This window comes from Bombus affinis, unplaced genomic scaffold, assembly GCF_024516045.1.
Source record: "Bombus affinis isolate iyBomAffi1 unplaced genomic scaffold, iyBomAffi1.2 ctg00000123.1, whole genome shotgun sequence".
In the NCBI taxonomy this organism is placed as follows: domain Eukaryota; kingdom Metazoa; phylum Arthropoda; class Insecta; order Hymenoptera; family Apidae; genus Bombus; species Bombus affinis.
Genome location: NW_026108855.1, coordinates 128,509 through 149,408, shown reverse-complemented (window position 1 = coordinate 149,408; position 20,900 = coordinate 128,509). Strand labels below are relative to the sequence as shown.

The window sequence follows — 20,900 nt, the reverse complement described above, 5'->3', positions numbered from 1 at the left end:
TCTTAAAATCCTACCTAACCAACAGACAATTCATAGTTAAATGCCTAGGCGCCACTTCCGCAACATTCCCAATAGAATCCGGCATACCCCAAGGTAGTGTCCTCGGACCCCTACTGTTCTCCATCCACACTGCCGACTTACCTATATCAAACGAGGTAACAATAGCAACATTTGCCGACGACACAGCACTATTAGCTACCCACGCAGACCCGGCAATTGCCTCATCCACTCTCCAGCGAAGTCTCGACTCCATGGTAAAGTGGTTCGAAAAATGAGGCTTCAAAATAAACGAAAAAAATCCTCTCATGTAACCTTCACGCTCCGAAAACAAACCTGCCCCCAGGTCACCATTAACAACACAATAATCCCAAGCAAGGACTCCGTAAGATACCTGGGCATGACCCTGGACAGGAGGCTAACTTGGAAAAAACATATCTCAGAAAAAACAATGCAACTAAAGGAAAAACTAAGAAAATTCTATTGGCTCACGGGCTGACGCTCCAAGCTAAACATACAGAACAAAATAACCCTCTACAGGGCCGTAATAAAACCTGTCTGGACCTACGGAATCCAACTATGGGGAACAGCAAGTAATTCCAACATTGAAATACTCCAACGCTTCCAATCGAAAACGCTAAGATCCCTATCAAATGCACCCTGGTATCTTATCAACGAAACAATCCACCGTGACCTCAAGATACCTACAGTCAAAGATGAAATACACAAGTCCAGAAGCAGATATAACACAAAAGTCAACAACCACCACAACCCACTAGTCACCCAACTACTGGACACGACGGACCAGATCCGCAGACTAAAAAGAAAATACCCTCTAGATTAAATCCTTAGTTTCTACTAGAACCAACAATATAAAACTATTATGATCCATGTCATTGTATCACGCCAAATTAAATTAATTACTGAAAATTCTCAACGAGAATTGATCGTAAATATTCTAATAAAAAAAAATCTCTAAAAAATTCGATGAAAATTCTCATGAAACATCAATTGAAACAATTAAACGCAACAGAGAATGGGTATAATCATATAATTCCTCCCCATTTCAAAATTCATTAATATACATCGATTTTTGTTTTCATATTTGTTTTATGTGTGAAGAATACGTATTTATTGGCATAAAAATATTTTCTGTTTCAATTCCTGGTCATTTTAGATCGAAACTTCCAAATATCGTTGATTAAAAATTTTTTAATTTTTAAAATGAAAGGCACTAATTATAGGACAAAAAGTTGATTCAATTATTTGAACATTCTGCTTCATTCCTACAATAACATATTTTATTTTAAATTAAAACAAGAATCAATACTATTGTGTATAAGTTTAATGGAGTGACACAGGTGATTTGTAGCTAACACTGTAGCTAACATAGTTTCTGCAATATACCCTTTAATCGAGTAGAAATAAGGGGATTTTAGAAATTTCTATTAACCGACAGTATTGTCAACAAGTTTTAACAATGACTGAAGGTTGCAAAATTAAATATAAAATGATTTATTAATAGCATATGCAGTGTTAAATTTGTAAATAAGCAGTTTATCTTTTAAGAATAACAAAGACACCAGAAAATAAAGATAATATTCTAATTATATTGCAAACTAACGAATAATGTAAAGAATTTATTTTTGTTATCTATATCACAGATTTTAGGTAAAATATTAATTTACTTATTACTAGGAGATTGAATTTGAAATATAATTATAATTTATAAGGGACACCTTTAAACTAGCAGATATTTGGTAGCAGTTCTCTAGCCTTTGTACAATATAACACAGTTCGGTTTAATTGAATTTAATCCCTTTGACCAGCCAGTTTCCAATTTCATTTATGGCATAATCTCCTGACAATTTCATACCCTTCAAAAGAAACACGATTTTCTATTATTGTTTTACAATCGCGGAATATGATCAGTGTTTCAATTAAGCTCCACTGTTTTAATTTCCCGTCTACGCACGATGTGGGTACACCGTTTTTTTTTGTTGTTTTTAGATACAAGTGACGAGAAATTATGAAATGATATTTTAAATTTAAACTGATTTCATTCATTGATTTATTGTAGCGACAATGGTAACTTGTTTAAATAAAGATTTTATAAATAAAATATTTAAGGTCTAAAATAATAAATAAACACATGTGAAAACATTAAAGCTGTTATCCTTATTCATGGTCTTGTTGGAACGTGTTTAACGAGCGTAACGTAGGCGTGAAAACGAAAACGTTGAGACTCTTGTGGCGTAAAAAGACTGAATTCCTCATAAAAATACAAGAAACGAGAGAAAACGTGCACATAGTTTATTCTCGACCTGGGATACATAAAACAAAAAAAAAAAAAAAAAAAGAAAAAGAAAAAGGAACAAAAATTTTTATTGGTTATTTACCGAAACTCATTGTATCATTTTTATTACTCTATATAAAACGTAGAATCATATACTGACGAATGCTATTTCGAATTTCTAACTTCAGAACGATAATTACATATTTGAAATTACCAATAAGTGGTAGTAGCATTAAAAATATGGAATATTCAACGAGATGAAATATAGGTAAGGTATTTAAAAGAAAAAAGATTGAAACGTTCGATGTAAAACGATGAAATTAAATGATTGGATTTGAAAACTTGATTCGGTTTAATAATTCGATGAAAAAAGTATTCATCCTATGAAAAAAGAATTCATGTTCCTGTCGATATATCAACGACGTGCGCCGTTACTTCCGACTGCTCTGCAATTCAAATGCAATACTCGAATATACATGGCGAAAGAAATGGAAATTGAGCAATTTAAGGGAACGAATTACTCTCGCGTCCACGTAACTTCAAAATGTTTCACGTGTCCGTGTTTGCGAAACGAAATTCGTCGTTGTCCAACTAACACGCTTGCAGATGCTACGTTCGCTTTGTTGCATATAGGGCTTAAATATATGAACAAATAGAACGGCGCAACTGTCACTAGCGTAATTTTTAAAGTGAATTAATGCATAATCTCGTCATCTACGTTTGACCATGATTATGGCAGTGATCATTGTTATATACGAATCTTCGTGCAATATATGTGAAAATTCGTGGTTGTCCAATTAACACGCTTGCTGATGCTACGTTCACTTTGTTGCATATAGGGCTTAAATATATGAACAAATAGTACTGCGCAAGTCTCACTAGCGTAATCTTAACGTGTTAAAGTGAATCAATACATAACTTCGCCATCTACGCTTGACCATGACTACGGCAGTGGTCATTGATATATGTGAAGCTTCGTGGAGTAGATGTGAAAATTCGTCGTTGTCCGGTTAACACGCTTGCAGATGCTCCGTTCACTTTGTTCCATATAGGGCTCAAATATGTGAACAAATAGAATGGAGCAACTGTCATTAGCGTAATTTTAACGCGTTAAAATAAATTAATGTATAATTTCGTCATTTACGTTTGATCTACGTTTTTTCATCTACGTCATCTACGGCACCTACGCGAATCTTATTGATTACGTCTTTGGCAGTGTTCGTTGCTATAAATGAAACTTAATAGTTGTTGAAACCGCTCGAAAGTCGTGTTCCTAAATCATTCCCTCGTCTCGTATCGTGTTCATCAAATGGAAAAGGAGATTGTGTTTTAATGAAATCGCTTGTTACTATCAATCTTGCTGTGTCACTCGCATAGGAGAAGAAAGTGAGGAAGGAGAAAAAAATTAAGGTAAGGTCATCAATGAGCAAAATGTTTAATGTACATTAAAATTGAGTCCGCTGCAACCCTCGTGACTTTTAAAATTCCATACGTATATTGTTATACGTAACATTGCCATATTAAATATATTCGATCAAATATTCAATCTCGTTCCCTGAAAGCTGTTCCTGGATATCTGGTTGGATACTTTACGCACGGAAATACAGAGTGTGAACAGTAACAAACCCTCTATGTAGAGTTTTTGCTTTGCTCTTTTGAACAGGTAGATGACATTTTGCTTCGAAAAACGGATATATGTTCCACGGATATGCACATACAGAGTATGTGTATCGATATACACATTGATATACACCTTTGTACAAAGTGTCAAAAAAGTATTTATCGCGGTTTTTTTTTCAAGCCATTCTACACCTTCGATTTGATGAAAATTGGTTAAATAAGTGTAGCGCAAAATTGATCTTGACCACAATTTTCAGTGTCAAATTGTTTTTCTATTGCATCATATAGTGCTCATTAGAAAGGAAAGTTCCGTTCTTTTAGAAAAAATGTTTGCAATTTCATTAATACTTAGACTGATTTTATTCATATTTTAAGGTCAAATATGGAATACAATAACATCAATACTAATATCTACTTTTTTGTGCGAATTACTTTATATTTCAATCTTCCTTGATATGCAGTGACAAGCAAAAGTGTAAACACAGCCCGTTGATTTTATGTAGAAAGCGAATGTCGAAGGTATAATGAGAAAAGAGCATTATTTGACCATTCCACAAAATAATTTACCTAAATAGTAGTTAATTCTATTGGATATAATAAACGTGAAGTAGTACTAGTGGACGAAATACTATGTTGAAACCTTGATTCGACGAGTATAATTAATGTGTAAAACTGTAAACGTGGTTTGAGATGTCCATTTTTGTAAAATGTTTTGTACATTATTAATGTTAATGAAAATTAACTATTACATTTCGTTAATAATAACTTGTAGTTACTGTTACCTAATCTTTACCGATCACTTGAAAAATTAGTTTTTTATATTTATGTGTTTACTTTTTTCGCTCGTCGCAGTACATGTTTAAGTCAGATATGAAATATCTGGCGTATTCCAGCGGCTTTAATTAAATCTAAGATGTTGATATCCTTAATATTGAGAATGTTGTTAGTAAAGTAACTATTTCTATCCAAAAACAAGATATCTTTGAGACAACGTGAATTTTCGTTCCAATTTTCTTAACTTACAAGTATAAAATTTTCATCGCATGATACAATCTATCCTACAAAGTTCTTGCACACGACGAAGCTGAGAACATAGATCTTCTTCAAATATTATTTTTCTCACTGCTTCGTGTGGAATTTCTACTCGACGAGATGTTATTAAACGCTTAAAAGCTTATTATTAAACGATAACATACTTTTTCCTACATGAATGAACATGAAAGACGTCGAGTGAGGAATTAGAACAATTGTGGATGGTTGGAAACTATTATGCTGCGATCTACCATTCGTTTTTGCCTATACATACCACGGAACAAAGGATAATTATCACCGAATTCATCCAGAGCACATTTTCTAAGTTTTACTGTATATGATTACGCCCATTATATTATATTATGTTATTACGATGTTATCTAATTAATTGTTGTCTATTTGTTTTGATACTTATATTAACCATTATTTATAACATAATATACTAAATACAATTAGTATACACAATTAGTATAGGGATTAGTATAAGAAATTTTAAACAGCTTTTTTCAAAAGAACGAATCATTTACGATCCAGGGGTTTTCTGAAACTTTCGTTTCTCCTGATGAGTACTTTATGATGCAATAAAAAATTTTATCTGAAAATTATACTCAAGATCAATTTCATGATCCATTTTCTCTAACAGATCTCCATCTTCCACAGCTATAACAAATAATTTTTTGACACTCTATACATTTAACATCGATTATAATTCTGATAATTGAAACACCGAACATCAATGTGTTTATTCACTACGCCAACACAGATAACAATTAACATTGATATGTAATATATATTTGACGATATATATCTGAAAGAATAGAAATTTCATTTAATCGACTATATGACCATACTCGGTTAAGTACCAACAACGACTATCTATCAACCTTATCTTACTTCCTCGAAGATATAGAAAGACTTTAAAAATTTCAGCCATGTGATTTGGTCCTTTAAAATTTAGAAGTAATATAACGATAAAAAACATAGGGTAATCTGAAAGAATTATTCGCAGAATTTCCTTCCCCTTTGAATTGGCTTTTATACAGAACGACTTTAACCTTTTCAAGGAAATACCTATAGATTGTGACGATCTATGATTTTAAATAGAGAGGTATATCTGAAAAGAGGTGGATGTAAAACGTAGCGTATAAAACGTAGATCAAATCTTTATTCAAGGTGTGGCGGCACTCGACAAGCCGAAAAATCAGCAGTACCCCGGCAGCGACATCTACAGCCCCCAGTGACACTTACAGCGGAACAGGCCTACTATCTACCACAACTATAACTCACAACACGGCCACCTCAAAGGATTTTTCTCTTCGCAGAGAATCAGGTTTTCAAGAACGATCGAATATGTATGCACTTGATTTACACGTGAAGTTGTCATTAAAAATATTGTTGCGTTTAAAAAGATAAATATTGATTTAAATTTAATGAAATTGTTAGTCCAATTGTTTTAAGCTTAAAGATATGTAGGTGTCACATTTATATATTGAAAACCTGGGAGCGGCATTAATTAACAAACCTAGTCACGCGCACACGTACTTCAAAACCATGCTTGAAAATCGATATTCCCTGAAACAATGCATCGTTCTCCGCTACCAATTTATTTTCGCACGAAGAATCAGTCCATTCATCGTTGCCGCCACCATCGCTACTGTAATCTATATTACTCGAATAAATTCTATATCTTGATTGGAAAATCGCATATTTTAACGAACTTTCTGTGTTTTTTTTTTTTTTATGATTTTAATTGGCAATTTCCGAAATTGAACTATAGCTTGAGAATAAACCGATAATATTTGAGGGTATATATACATACATCATGTTTTTGATGGGTTTTGTAGTAAAATAATTGTAGAAAAAGCAAACTTTTTAAGAAAAAATTACCATATTCGAGTAATAAATTATAGAAAATTACCAATGTAATTTAAAACTTAAAAAGAAGAATCTATTACACGTAATAAAGAGAAGGACTTGTTCACGAACGGTAATTCAACAAATACAGTCGTTGCAGAAACATAGTTTTACAAGGGAGAAGAATCTCTCTAGGAACTCGACGTTGTCACGTCAAGCGAAAATTCAATAAAGTGATTACTAACCGTATTACCAGCGACAATCGTGTAACGGCGATTCGTAAATAAGTTAGTCGTCTATTTGGAGAAACGTCGCTGGCAATATCGTCACATTTTAATTACGTCAGCGCTATCAATTGGTCTTGGAAGAAAGTTTTCCATTATGTACTTTTGCCCACGGCGTCGTTCCAACAAATGAGTCCGAGTTTTGAATCGCTTTCTCTTATATCACGAATTTGTAACGGTGCTTCTTCAAACTTTAAACGATTGTAATGAATGCCTTTGCGTACAAAGACTGATACCTGGTTTGACTAGAAGCTTCAGCTAATTAGTGCCCCAGTTAATTTGGATGTTCACTACCATGCCACTTATGAAGTGGCTTCGTGTCCGAGCGGATTTCCTCCACGTAAAAAAAAAAGAAAAAGAAAAAGGAAAAAAAAAGAAAAAGAGATAGGAAAAGAAGAAAAAGAAAAAGGAAAAAAAATAGAAAAAGAGAAAGGAAAAAAAGAAAAAGAAAAAAAACAGTTAATTTGGATGTTCACTACCACGCCACTTAAGAAGTGGCTTCGTGTCCGAGCGGATTTCCCCCACGTAAAAAAAACAAGAAAAAGAAAAGGAAAAAAAAGAAAAAGAGAAAGGAAAAAAAAAGAAAAAGAAAAAGGAAAAAAAATAGAAAAAGAGAAAGGAAAGAAAAGAAAAAGAAAAAAAACAGTTAATTTGGATGTTCACTAACACGCCACTTAAGAAGTGGCTTCGTGTCCGAGCGAATTTTCCCCACGTAAAAAAGAAAAAAGAAAAAGAAAAAGAAAAAAAAGAAAAAGAGAAAGGATAAAAAAAGAAAAAGAAAAAAAATAATTAATTTGGATGTTCACTACCACGCCACTAATGAAGTGTCTTCGTGTCCGAGCGAATTTTCCCCACGTAAAAAAAAAAGAAAAAGAAAAAGGAAAAAAAAGAAAAAGAGAAAGGAAAAAAAAGAAAAAGAAAAAGGGAAAAAAAAGAAATGAGGGTAATGATGCAAATATTTTTTGTAGCCATTATATAGAATTTCGATGGTATAATTAATCAGTATCAACTTACCAGCCCCTGACGGGAAGAAAGTGACAAAAATAACCTGCAAGCAGATGAGCATTGCAAGTATTTTCGAGTACGAGTTCTTCATGGTTGTAAAAGATCAGGGGATGTTGTCGCTCTAGAATAGGGGAAAATCAGCTGTTTAAATAACTGTTGTGTGGGCACTGGAGTGCGTAGACCAGAAATATCTGCGACAAAAATCAGAATGCATTTGTTTTCACATGATTGGATCAATTTTGTGTAGGACTAAGCTGACTGAACCTAACACGGGATAATTGTCCAACTTACGACCTTAACAAGCCCGCTTGATTCCCTATAAGCGCTTGAAATTGATGCTTGTATTCTTTCGAGATTATCAAGCTTTGCCCCCCCCCCCTTAGATCGTGTTTTCTCAAACAGAAAATATTGGAAGCGTACTCGTTGGCAAAACAGTTCACGGATAGTTCGTCCTCTGCTTGTTATTTGTTACAATACCGTTAACAAATAAATTCATGAAACATAGTGGTATCGCATAAATTGAAAATAAAAGCTTTGCGTATACTTGGGAGTTGAACTTTGGCTATTATACGTGTGTTATATATATATAATACACAATTATATGTACATATATAGAAGATTGCTTAGAATTTGGAGCTTAATAACATATCTCAAAATCATTGACTTTAAAGAAGGTGAACCTTACTTACCAAATTTCCTTCCGCCAAATGATACATAAAAATTGAAAAAAATAATATACATAGTTTTGACTTTCTTCCGCATTATAATTTGAATCACTCGATTTATTCGACTAAAGATAATCAAGCAATAACCTTACTTTACACGTATTCTCATCACGTGAAATAGGTCACATCAGGGATTTTCAAAAGTCGATGGAATATTAATAGCGATTAATTATTTATGCATGTATTCTGCACGGTTAAAGCAATCACCTAGTGAATTATCGAGTTCCAGGAATATCAATTAGTCTTGGAAAAAAGTTTTCCCTTATGTACTTTTGCCCACGGCGTCGTTCCAACAAATGAATCCGAGTTCTGAATCGCTTTCTCTCATATCACGAATTTGTAACGGTGTTTCTTCAAACTTTAAACGATTGTAATGAATGCCTTTGCGTACAAAGACTGATACCTGGTTTGACTAGAAGCTTCAGCTAATTAGTGCCCCAGTTAATTTGGATGTTCACTACCACGCCACTTATGAAGTGGCTTCGTGTCCGAGCGGATTTCCCCCACGTAAAAAAAAAAGAAAAAGAAAAAAGAAAAAAAAGAAAAAGAGATAGGAAAAAAAGAAAAAGAAAAAGGAAAAAAAATAGAAAAAGAGAAAGGAAAAAAAAGAAAAAGAAAAAAAACAGTTAATTTGGATGTTCACTACCACGCCACTTAAGAAGTGGCTTCGTGTCCGAGCGAATTTTCCCCACGTAAAAAAGAAAAAAGAAAAAGAAAAAGAAAAAAAAAGAAAAAGAGAAAGGATAAAAAAAGAAAAAGAAAAAAAATAATTAATTTGGATGTTCACTACCACGTCACTAATGAAGTGTCTTCGTGTCCGAGCGAATTTTCCCCACGTAAAAAAAAAAGAAAAAGAAAAAGGAAAAAAAAAAGAAAAAGAGAAAGGAAAAAAAGAAAAAGAAAAAGGGAAAAAAAAGAAATGAGGGTAATGATGCAAATATTTTTTGTAGCCATTATATAGAATTTCGATGGTATAATTAATCAGTATCAACTTACCAGCCCCTGACGGGACGAAAGTGACGAAAATAATTTGCAAACAGATGAGGATTGCAAGTATTTTCGAGTCCTTCATGGTTGTAAAAAATCAGGTAATGTTGTCGCTGTAGAATATGGGAAAATCAGGCGTTTCAATATCAGTTGTGCGGGCACTGGAGTGCGTAGACCAGAAATATCTGCGACAAAAATCAGAATACATTTGTTTTCACATGATTGGATCAATTTTGTGTAGGACTAAGCTGACTGAACCTAACACGGGATAATTGTCCAACTTACGACCTTAACAAGCCCGCTTGATTCCCTATAAGCGCTTGAAATTGATGCTTGTATTCTTTCCAGATTAACAAGCTTTGCCCCCCCCCCCTTAGATCGTGTTTTCTCAAACAGAAAATATTGGAAGCGTACTCGTTGGCAAAACAGTTCACGGATAGTTCGTCCTCTGCTTGTTATTTGTTACAATACCGTTAACAAATAAATTCATGAAACATAGTGGTATCGCATAAATTGAAAATAAAAGCTTTGCGTATACTTGGGAGTTGAACTTTGGCTATTATACGTGTGTTATATATATATAATACACAATTATATGTACATATATAGAAGATTGCTTAGAATTTGGAGCTTAATAACATATCTCAAAATCATTGACATTAAAGAAGGTGAACCTCACTTACCAAATTTCCTTCCGCCAAATGATACATAAAAATTGAAAAAAATAATATACATAGTTTTGACTTTCTTCCGCATTATAATTTCAATCACTCGATTTATTCGGCTAAAGATAATCAAGCAATAACCTTACTTTACACGTATTCTCATCTCGTGAAATAGGTCACATCAGGGATTTTCAAAAGTCGATGGAATATTAATAGCGATTAATTATTTATGCATGTATTCTGCACGGTTAAAGCAATCACCTAGTGAATTATCGAGTTCCAGGAATATCAATTGGTCTTGGAAAAAAGTTTTCCATTATGTACTTTTGCCCACGGCGTCGTTCCAACAAATGAATCCGAGTTCTGAATCGCTTTCTCTCATATCACGAATTTGTAACGGTGTATCTTCAAACTTTAAACGATTGTAATGAATGCCTTTGCGTACAAAGACTGATACCTGGTTTGACTAGAAGCTTCAGTTAATTAGTGCCCCAGTTGATTTGGATGTTCACTACAACGCCACTCCCCCCCCCTCCCAAAAGTGGCTTGGTGTCCATGCGGATTTCCTCCACGTAAAAAAAAAGAAAAAGAGAAAGGAAAAAAAAGAAAAAGAAAAAAAAACAGTTAATTTGGATGTTCACTACAACGCCACTTAAGAAGTGGCTTCGTGTCCGAGCGAATTTTCCCCACGTAAAAAAAAAAAGAAAAAGAAAAAGGAAAGAAAAAGAAAAAGAGAAAGGATAAAAAAAGAAAAAGAAAATGGGAAAAAAAAGAAAAAGGAAAAAAAAGAAAAAGAGAAAGGAAAAAAAAGAAAAAGAAAAAGAAAATGAAAAAAAAGTTAATTTGGATGTTATAAAATGTTATATAACCAAGAACTTATCTTCTACTTGGTAGTCGAATAAGAGAAGACCGAGCCATTGAATCGCTCAAATAGATTAGCTGATTCGCTTAACGTATTTTTACTTCCCATGACGTAAACAAGAGCAGAAAGTACACAAGTAATAATACAGAAATGTCGAATGTACAGAGGAATAGATTTCGTTAAATCATTAGCACGTAACATTTCCTTATAATTCTATTTGTGTATAGCAAAATAGCTTGTGTGCTTTCATGAATTATATTTGATATTTAGAAGCTTTCATGTAGGTAGATATATAACTCGTGTTAATTAGTAATTTAACAATACATCATGACAACATATCATTTTCGTTTCTTCGTTTATCTCGTTATGCGCGTAAACGAATGTGTAAATAAAGACATATAATCAACGATAACATGTAGTGGCAAGCATATTGGTGAAATGATTGTGGATGATTTCACTCGGTGTATCGGTAAATAAACTTTGATAGACATTGCCGATGAATTCGCTGTCGGTGAAATCGTGTCGATGAAATAATTGTCAGTGATTTAAAGATAACCCAATTTATTGATCTCTCCTTCATAGAGTTGTACGTCTCTCTATAAAACATATTCTACCTGGAAGGGCTGAAACATTTAGCTTAGTCGCACTAAACTGGACTGGACTGCAAGTAAGAAGATTGAAATGCAAAATTCACGTGTGAGCGCAACGGTTTAGATGGAAAGTTCGATAAGGCGATTATGTATATTAACCCGAAAAAAAGCTCATGGCTTTGCAACGCGTTACACGCAACACGGAATTTCCCTCGCTGAAATAATCCTATTACAACGATACGATTTTCCTTAACTGATCTCGCAATGTAATTCTCCCTCTACAACTTTTTATTAGGTTTGAAACACGAGAGTTTCGAAGCTCTGCAAAGTCTCGCGAATCTAGAAGTCGAGTTTCAACGTATCTTCGCTTCTTATTTTATAGCTGTTAATAGTTATTATCTCTCTCTGCACGTACATCAAACGAGTACTTATGTAAATCCAAAGGAAACGGAAACAACCGAGAATAATTGAGGATAATTCGAATACGTACCGATTAGTAAAGTGTTTGGCAAAGAAAAAAAAAGGAAAATTGTATCGGAGAAATAGGGGAAAAACGGTGGCGTACATCAAGCAATCTTTATGGCTGTAATACATTTATTATTCATTTATGTTCATTTTCTATCGCGTAACAGACGTTGAAATAACTGGCAGAACGAGCATATAAATCTTGTATCGCTCGACATGACTTCTCCCGATGGAAAAATATTCACCAGCCTGGGATCGTGCATCGCTAATTACTCCGTTACTTTTACATTTAGAACGCGTTTCCATCCATACAAAAAAGCAAGAAGGCAAACCCTATCGCACAGTCATGAAGAGATGCAAAAGCAAGAAACCAACCAACGACATGCCGATCGACATGGTGGAAGCAGTCCTACAGAGGCTATTCACCATGGGACACGGACTCTCCCATTACGAGGGCCGCGAAGAGGCAGAGACCGAAGAAGAGGAAGACATCAGCTTCAGCGTCGTCATCGGCGAAGGCGATGTCGTCGATGCCGCCGGAAGAATGAACACCAAGAAGGCTGCAGGAGTCGATGGAAGACTCCTGGACTGCTGGAAGCAGGAGCTGGAAGCAAGCTGGAACCAGACTGCTGGAAGACGGTCAGAGTAATACTGCTAAGGAAGCCGGGAGAGGATCCCGGTCTCCCTAACGCGTACCGGCCGATAAGCATACTCCCAGCCATGAGCAAGATCTGGGAAAAATGCTTTAACAAGATCATCGAGAGATGCATCGGAACGGACCCGTTCCATCGGAGGCAGTATGGGTTCAGAAAGAAGAATTAGCTTAGCGAATACCGATAAGAACAGGAAGAAGCTGAAACGGACACAGCGAACGGCCCTGTGCATACCGTACCGTCTCCCACGCTGCACTTTGCGTGTTGACCGGGAATCTCCCGATCTACATAAAGATAAAGATGCTCGGAGAGACTTACGAGAGGAACAAGATCCATAAGACCAGGATCGGCGCGGATGACGGCAACGAGCTGAAGGAGGAACTGGAGGCGCAAGGAAATTAATACCGAGTGCGCTGCTATTTACCAAAAAGAAGATGGACATCGATCATCACACCGTGCAGCTGTTAACCGGGCATGGGAGTGTGACGGCACTCGACAAGCCAAATACCACCACTCGACACTAAATACTGTCGGACGACGGCAGCGACATCTACAGCTCCCAGTGACAATTACAGCGGACCAGGCCCAACTACTACAACTATCACGCACGTCCAATAAATATATAACGCACACACGCTCACCTCTACAGGAGTTTTGGTTTCTATAGGAAGAGGATTGGCAAGAGCAGCGACAGCAACTGTCTCGACTGTGCACACCCTAACGACGATGCAGAGCACGCCCTCTTCACGTGCCCGAAGTGAACGGACAGAAGGATTGAGCTGGAGAACGCTCTTGGCGACGTGGACAATCTGATCGCCACGGTGACCGCCAAGAACGAGAGCTGGGATAAATTCAGGCAATTTCGCAAGACCGTCATGTCTCACAGGAGGGTGACAGCGAAGGCCTTGAAGGAGGTAAGGAGGAGAACGAGAGCAACAACAACTACGCGGAGCAGTGAAGGCAGAGATACAAGACAACAAAGAACCACAGAAGGAGATCAGCCCAGTATTCTGAACTAGCTGAGAAGATGACGAGAGCAATACTGAATATACAGTATACTGAATATACAGAATAACTGCCCGACGAAGAAGATACAACGGGGCATGAAAGGACAACCCTGATGACTGCCGACAGGTTTTACCGGGGTTGTCTGTCCTCAAAGCAAAGGAAAAAGGAGGAGGGGTTTTTAGTGGGTATGGCAACAACATCCGCCCGAGTCCCACATAACCCAGTGATGCGGATCACTGGGTATGCGTAACAGCATTTTCCCCTCCTCACGCAAAAAAAAAAAAAAAAAAAAAAAAAAAAACTATACACTCTATCAATTTTAAGTTAATAATTTCGTTATTATATAATTTTTCTTAGTCTAAACTGAATCCAGGAGGAAGAACTTTCATCCAATTACATACTTCATTAATTCATGAATTATATTCGTTACCGTACGTACAAAAAGAAAGTTGACTGATATAAAAATTCAAAGGATAGAACTTCTAAGCTCGCGATTGGAAACAGATTCAGTTCAATGGTTTAATTTGCCATTTAATTGAATTCTCTGGCAATTTCAACGAACTGTGGGCTTTAAAAGTGTCCCGCATTCAAACGCAAGACTTCTCCTCCACCTTTCCCTTTCTTTCAATTCCAACCTCAAGTAATTGACCTATTAATTCGACGATATATTTACATGCTTGCAAGGGATTCAAACAACTTCGTTGCGTTAAATTCGCAATTATAACCAACACGAATGTCTCAATCAATGTGCAGCTCGAAACAAATAAAAGATAATTAACTTTTCAATATAACGATTGATATGTTTGATGAAGAAAAATTTATGAATTTTTAAAAACGTCTCCTAGTACATTTAGCATTGTTATAATAAAAACTTAGAACACATACGCACACATATACTATTCCATGAAATGATTTACACAGCTATGAGTCTAATCCTATCATGTTATAAAGGGATGAACGAACTTTTCCTAATAAATATAACTTTATACAAAATCTTGTTTAAAAAAATTAGTTTTTTATTCTCATTAAATTAATTTAATATCAGAATATATAATTTTAGTCGTTATCAAAATTTTATGTCAAATGCGTTCATAGATACATATATAAATAAATGTATAATCCTATGTATTTATTTCAACTGAATTCTTAACTTAAATATTTATTAACAATATTCTGACGAATATGCAATGAAAGATAAAAACAACTTTATTTTTCTTATAGAATGTCTCATGCTTCTTACTCATTTTATGTTTCTCGTTGTCAGTGCGTAACTACTTATCAGCCGCATGAATGCTAAGTTTTACTACTGAGAAACGAAGAGACATATAGATGCAAATATACGCTACCTCGTGTGAAAAAACATCAGATACATTAACCAGAAGGAATATCCGATACATATAAAATTCATAGCGTAGTTATTTATACATACGGAATATTTCTTTCTGTATGAAATATTCTTTCTTCTGAATTCTTATTATAAATGTATGTCCATTTCCTACCTTAAAATGTCTCTCCTTTGAAAAACTCCATTTAAATATAACGATTAACAAAATATTACCAATAAAAATATTAAAACGAGATGCTGAAAGAACCTTTTAACGAAGTACAAATGATTATTTCAACTTTAATTCTGTTAAATTTGAATTGAATCATTTATAAACCGAACAGGTGTATAAAATTTTATTGCGTAAAAATCGTGAAGCTGAAAATTAGGAACGAATAACGAATGAGTAACCTAGTTTCATTAAAAGGTACGTGTACGCCGATCCGCGTAACAACTTCGACACTCCAATTATTATAAAGCATGTACCCTTCAAAGATTTTTTGCGCGAACGCAAGATACCTTTTACACGTGCAACTGAATAAGTGGAACGTGATTTTCAATATTTCTTCTTGTAGAACTTGTAACAACGTAACTGTTTCACGAATATTTTCCCTGACACTTTTACAATGATGCGTAGAAATCTCCTTTTCTAATTAATAATTTCAGCATTTCTCTGAACAGTTTCGTTGCGATTAAAAAATATACAAAGCTTACGACGTGCTTGTTTAAAAATATTTATATGGAACAAGATTTCGAATTTGTCGCATCAATCGCGATCTCAGCAGGTGTAAATTAATTCGTTCTAATGAACGAATAAATTAAACGGCTCGTGACAAAAATTATCCCTGTCCATGTTTGTTTTTCTAAAACTAATTCAAGGCGAGTTAAATGAATCGCTGTGTACCCTATTCGCGCAGCATGTGTTTTAACGACCAGCATGCAAGCGTTAACGGTGTACTTTAGTTTCTCATGGTTGTGTTAAGCTGGTTGCTCTTAGAATGAGCATATACTTACAAAAGGAGGTGAACAGAAGATAGCCTGGCACCATTTTGGCTCCGAATGGTAGCAGACGCAGAGGCTGCAAACCGAAGGTCCCGGCACATACATCAGTCCATGTGAGATAACTTCTCCTTCGAAATCAATACAGTTTTCTCCTAAAGCCACTGAAAACGATTACCAGCGTCAATATCTTTGCCACTCGACAATTTTTCGTACTTCGCCTCATATATTCTCCATGTTAGACATACCATAAAATATTTCGTGCAATCGCGTATTCCTGTCTAATGTCAGGAATTCTCTTTCCATAGATCTGCGTTTCCCATATTAAATATTTTGCTTATCAGTAAACATTCTTACAATTTGTGATTAATACTGTACGTACAAGAACGTTAAGTTTTTGACGTTGTAATATTTCACATGAAATAATAATGGCTGTATAACGACTAACTTATTAATTAATTAAATTCGTGTATATCAAGTTTCCTATCATTTAATACTTTCGTGTAACTACAGAGATTTGATACTATGAAATGAAATATAAAACTTGGTAAAAAGACGCGCTTCGTTAGGAAATGAGGGTAATGATGCAAATATTTTTTGTAGCCATTATATAGAATTTCGATGGTATAATTAATCAGTATCAACTTACCAGCCCCTGACGGGAAGAAAGTGACAAAAATAACCTGCAAGCAGATGAGCATTGCAAGTATTTTCGAGTACGAGTTCTTCATGGTTGTAAAAGATCAGGGGATGTTGTCGCTCTGGAATAGGGGAAAATCAGCTGTTTAAATAACTGTTGTGTGGGCACTGGAGTGCGTAGACCAGAAATATCTGCGACAAAAATCAGAATGCATTTGTTTTCACATGATTGGATCAATTTTGTGTAGGACTAAGCTGACTGAACCTAACACGGGATAATTGTCCAACTTACGACCTTAACAAGCCCGCTTGATTCCCTATAAGCGCTTGAAATTGATGCTTGTATTCTTTCGAGATTATCAAGCTTTGCCCCCCCCCCCTTAGATCGTGTTTTCTCAAACAGAAAATATTGGAAGCGTACTCGTTGGCAAAACAGTTCACGGATAGTTCGTCCTCTGCTTGGTATTTGTTTCAATACCGTTAACAAATAAATTCATGAAACATAGTGGTATCGCATAAATTGAAAATAAAAGCTTTGCGTATACTTGGGAGTTGAACTTTGGCTATTATACGTATGTTATATATATATATAATACACAATTATATGTACATATATAGAAGATTGCTTAGAATTTGGAGCTTAATAACATATCTCAAAATCATTGACATTAAAGAAGGTGAACCTTACTTGAACGATGAAACGTTTGATCAAATAATGTTCTTCGTTCGATACTAAAGGAAATTGAGAAGAAACATCGAAAATTCGTTAATAAAACGAATTTCTTTGTTTCTGTGAGATAATAAACTTGATATACGTATTGGTTTTTAAAATCAATATATCTAACCAATGGGCACACTTTTAACAAGGGTGATGGAACATACCAAAAATCTTTCAAGATGGTCTTGGCAACGGAAGAGTCGAAAATATGACAATTATAAATGAAAAATTCTAATATTTTACAGCTGACAACGATAAAGAACTCCAGATATTCTCCTAATTAATTTACAACAAATTCGCGTATATGATCGATAGCTGACGTCATTGTGCCCCACAGCCCTTGTAAAACGATAAGAATTTCCTGGAAAAACTTGTAGCCACGAAATGAAAAATATGATAAAACTTCTAACAAGAGTACTGAGACGAGCAACTTTGTACTTACCCTTTCGGAGTAGGGAACGTGATTAAACGTCCGCGAGTTCGAAACTTTTGTAAGTCACTGGCACGGCCGCTGCTTATGGTGGGAATGTAATAGATATGTCGGAGATGAAAGAACACCGGAGCCTCCCCTTTGGAGCGGTGGGAGGACCCCCTTAGCGCTGTAATCCAGATTTCATCATAGCCGCACTAAGAAACTGTTGTAATTCGATCCGACTGTACTTATTCGAAATTTATGATAGTGAGCTCGGGCTCGAGGTGACAACCGGTCGCCGAACGTAGTCGCGGTCAAGGGATGAACGTTTTATCTAACAGAGGCATGAAGTAACTCTATAGCTTTCCTTAAAAGAAATACTTGGGACGGGGCACGACGGTAAACATTTCAACGATTTCTGTCCCGTGGCTCGCCACACGCAGACTTTGTCCTTCGGGTAAGACGATTGCCAGATGCCAACGCATCTTCACAGTATATGTTTAGCTGGGCGAGGACCCGCTACGAATATTAAATTTCAATTACACAAAGTCTCTCAAATAGACAAATGGCCTGTGCCCCGACTACGGGAAGATAAGAGAAATCTATCCTTCCACGAACGACGCTTCTCGCTAGCAACTTTCCCCAAGGACAGCTAATATCTTTCTCTAACCACCAACATGGAAATTGACCAATTAACAGCAACGTCAATTTCCCTCACCCTTCGAGCGAAGACTTTTCTCCGCGAATCCGATGATCTCGTGCCCTTAGGCACACCCATCATAGTTTTCTTCGACAGCGTCACCGCGACGGAGAGTCACTCTCTAGTGCGATCTCATCAGTAATCGACCTGTCTTTCGTATACGAAATAATTGCCCCCGTGCTCTAACATATAGTGTAACTTAGACGCAAACGAAGGGTAAAGTCCAGTATCCGTTGACCGCGGAAACGTTGCCGGAGCCGAGACCATTGTCATAGTGCCGCGAATATCGAAACCTTGCGATTATCTATCGACGCTGTAAATCTCCTTAATTTGTGTCAATAAACTCAACCATTGTTACACCGCACCTATGGCTAATTCCAACGAAGATTCACCGAACACCCCCACCCCCAATCCTGACGTGCGTCCGACATCAGAAGTGGGATTCGAATCGGTTATGACGGTGAACGGAATGAGGGCCATTTTGCGTGGCCTAGTGGAGGAGCTGAATTTGAAGCCGAGTGCGGAACCTACCAAAACTGTGCTACCGGATTTTAACCCCGACATCCCGGGCGCCGATCCAGTCGCATGGTGTACCACTGCTGGTCTGATTATGAAGGACCACCCCCTACAAGACCGTTCGCTAGCCACCGCTTTGAGCAGTGCTCTGAAGGGTTCCGCAGCAAATTGGTTTACGCAGGGAGTGTTCGAAGAAGGCCTCACTTGGCCAGCGTTTACGGAACTTTTTACGACGCGTTTTGGTGGCAAGGATACAGCAACCTCGACACTAATAAAGATACTTAACGAACAACCACAGAAGGGCGAAAACACGGCGGCTTTCGCCGCTCGCGTCCGTTCCCTCATAAAGATGAAGTGGCAACATATAACCTTGCCGGAATTATTCAATGCTATCGCCTTTTATCGAGTGAAGTCAGTCGACCGGCGTATCGAACGAGTGGCACTCGAGAAGGATATCCGGACCGAGGACCAATTTTTAAGCGAAATAAGAGTCTTCGCTCACGAGAAGAGGCCGGCGACAAGCAATACCCGAAACCAAACGACACAAGCTGTCCGACCCCCAGAACAAGTGCCTCTACTGCGGTGCCTTTGGACATAAAATGACGGAGTGCCGCAAGAAGATGCGGGCCGAGAAACGGAAGATACGACGTCCAGAAGGAGGCCGACAAGCTACATCGTCCAAGCCGGTTTGCTTCAAGTGTCAAGCGGAAGGACACATCGCCTCTGACTACCCGCTGCGGAAGGAGAGAGGAGACAGCAACGGCCAGGAACGTCGAGTCGAATCCTGCGTGGTGGAGGCCCCAACCGGTAAATTAAGCCTCCAGGGTGAGTCGTTCCCATTTTGCTTCGATTCTGGGGCCGAATGCTCGTTAATTAAGGAGTCCGTTGCCCCGAAATTTCCCGGCATACGAACGGCCGACGTAGTAGTAATGCGAGGGATAGGGAATGCATGCGTTAAGAGTACGTCGCAGATTTTGTCCACCGTATGCATCAACGGTTTTGCGCTCGAGATAACTTTTCACGTCCTCCCCGATAGCCACTTATAATACGATATCATGATTGGTCGCGAAATTTTGAGCCAAGGCTTCGACGTACATATTACGCGCGACAGTCTCAATATTTGCAAAACGAAAATAGTTAACGCCTGTAATAGGACCGTCGAAAACGAGATCGATCTCGGTGAAGTAGACACCGAGGTACTTGGTAACGATAAGGGCCGGTTAATTTCCATTCTCGAAAGGTTTAAAAACTCATTCATCACGGGTTTCCCACGTACTCGTGTAACTACGGACCAGCTAGAGATACGACTAATCGACCCTAACGTCACCGTCCAAAGAAGTCCTTACAGACTTAGCGAGGAAGAGCGGAAAACCGTGCGGGAGAGAATTAGCGAACTAATTAAAGCAAACATTATAAGACCTAGTAAGTCACCGTTCGCAAGTCCTATGTTGCTCGTGAAGAAGAAGGACGGCTCGGATAGACTGTGCGTAGACTTCCGAGCGCTAAATAAAAATACGGTTGCGGATCGGTATCCCCTACCCCTTATCGC

At 36.9% G+C, this 20,900-nt stretch overlaps 2 long non-coding RNA genes across 2 annotated transcripts; both read right to left on the bottom strand.

The window, feature by feature from the left end:
• Positions 1–6,671: 6,671 nt before the first annotated feature.
• LOC126927502 (uncharacterized) lies at positions 6,672–9,356 on the bottom strand. Its single transcript, XR_007715544.1, has 2 exons — positions 9,217–9,356; positions 6,672–7,319 (listed from the first exon to the last, which is right to left on the bottom strand). It is a non-coding gene; the product is annotated as an uncharacterized LOC126927502 (long non-coding RNA).
• Positions 9,357–9,880: 524 nt separating this feature from the next.
• On the bottom strand, positions 9,881–19,873 carry LOC126927518 (uncharacterized). Its single transcript, XR_007715559.1, has 2 exons — positions 17,689–19,873; positions 9,881–10,474 (listed from the first exon to the last, which is right to left on the bottom strand). It is a non-coding gene; the product is annotated as an uncharacterized LOC126927518 (long non-coding RNA).
• Between the last annotated feature and the right edge of the window lie 1,027 nt (positions 19,874–20,900).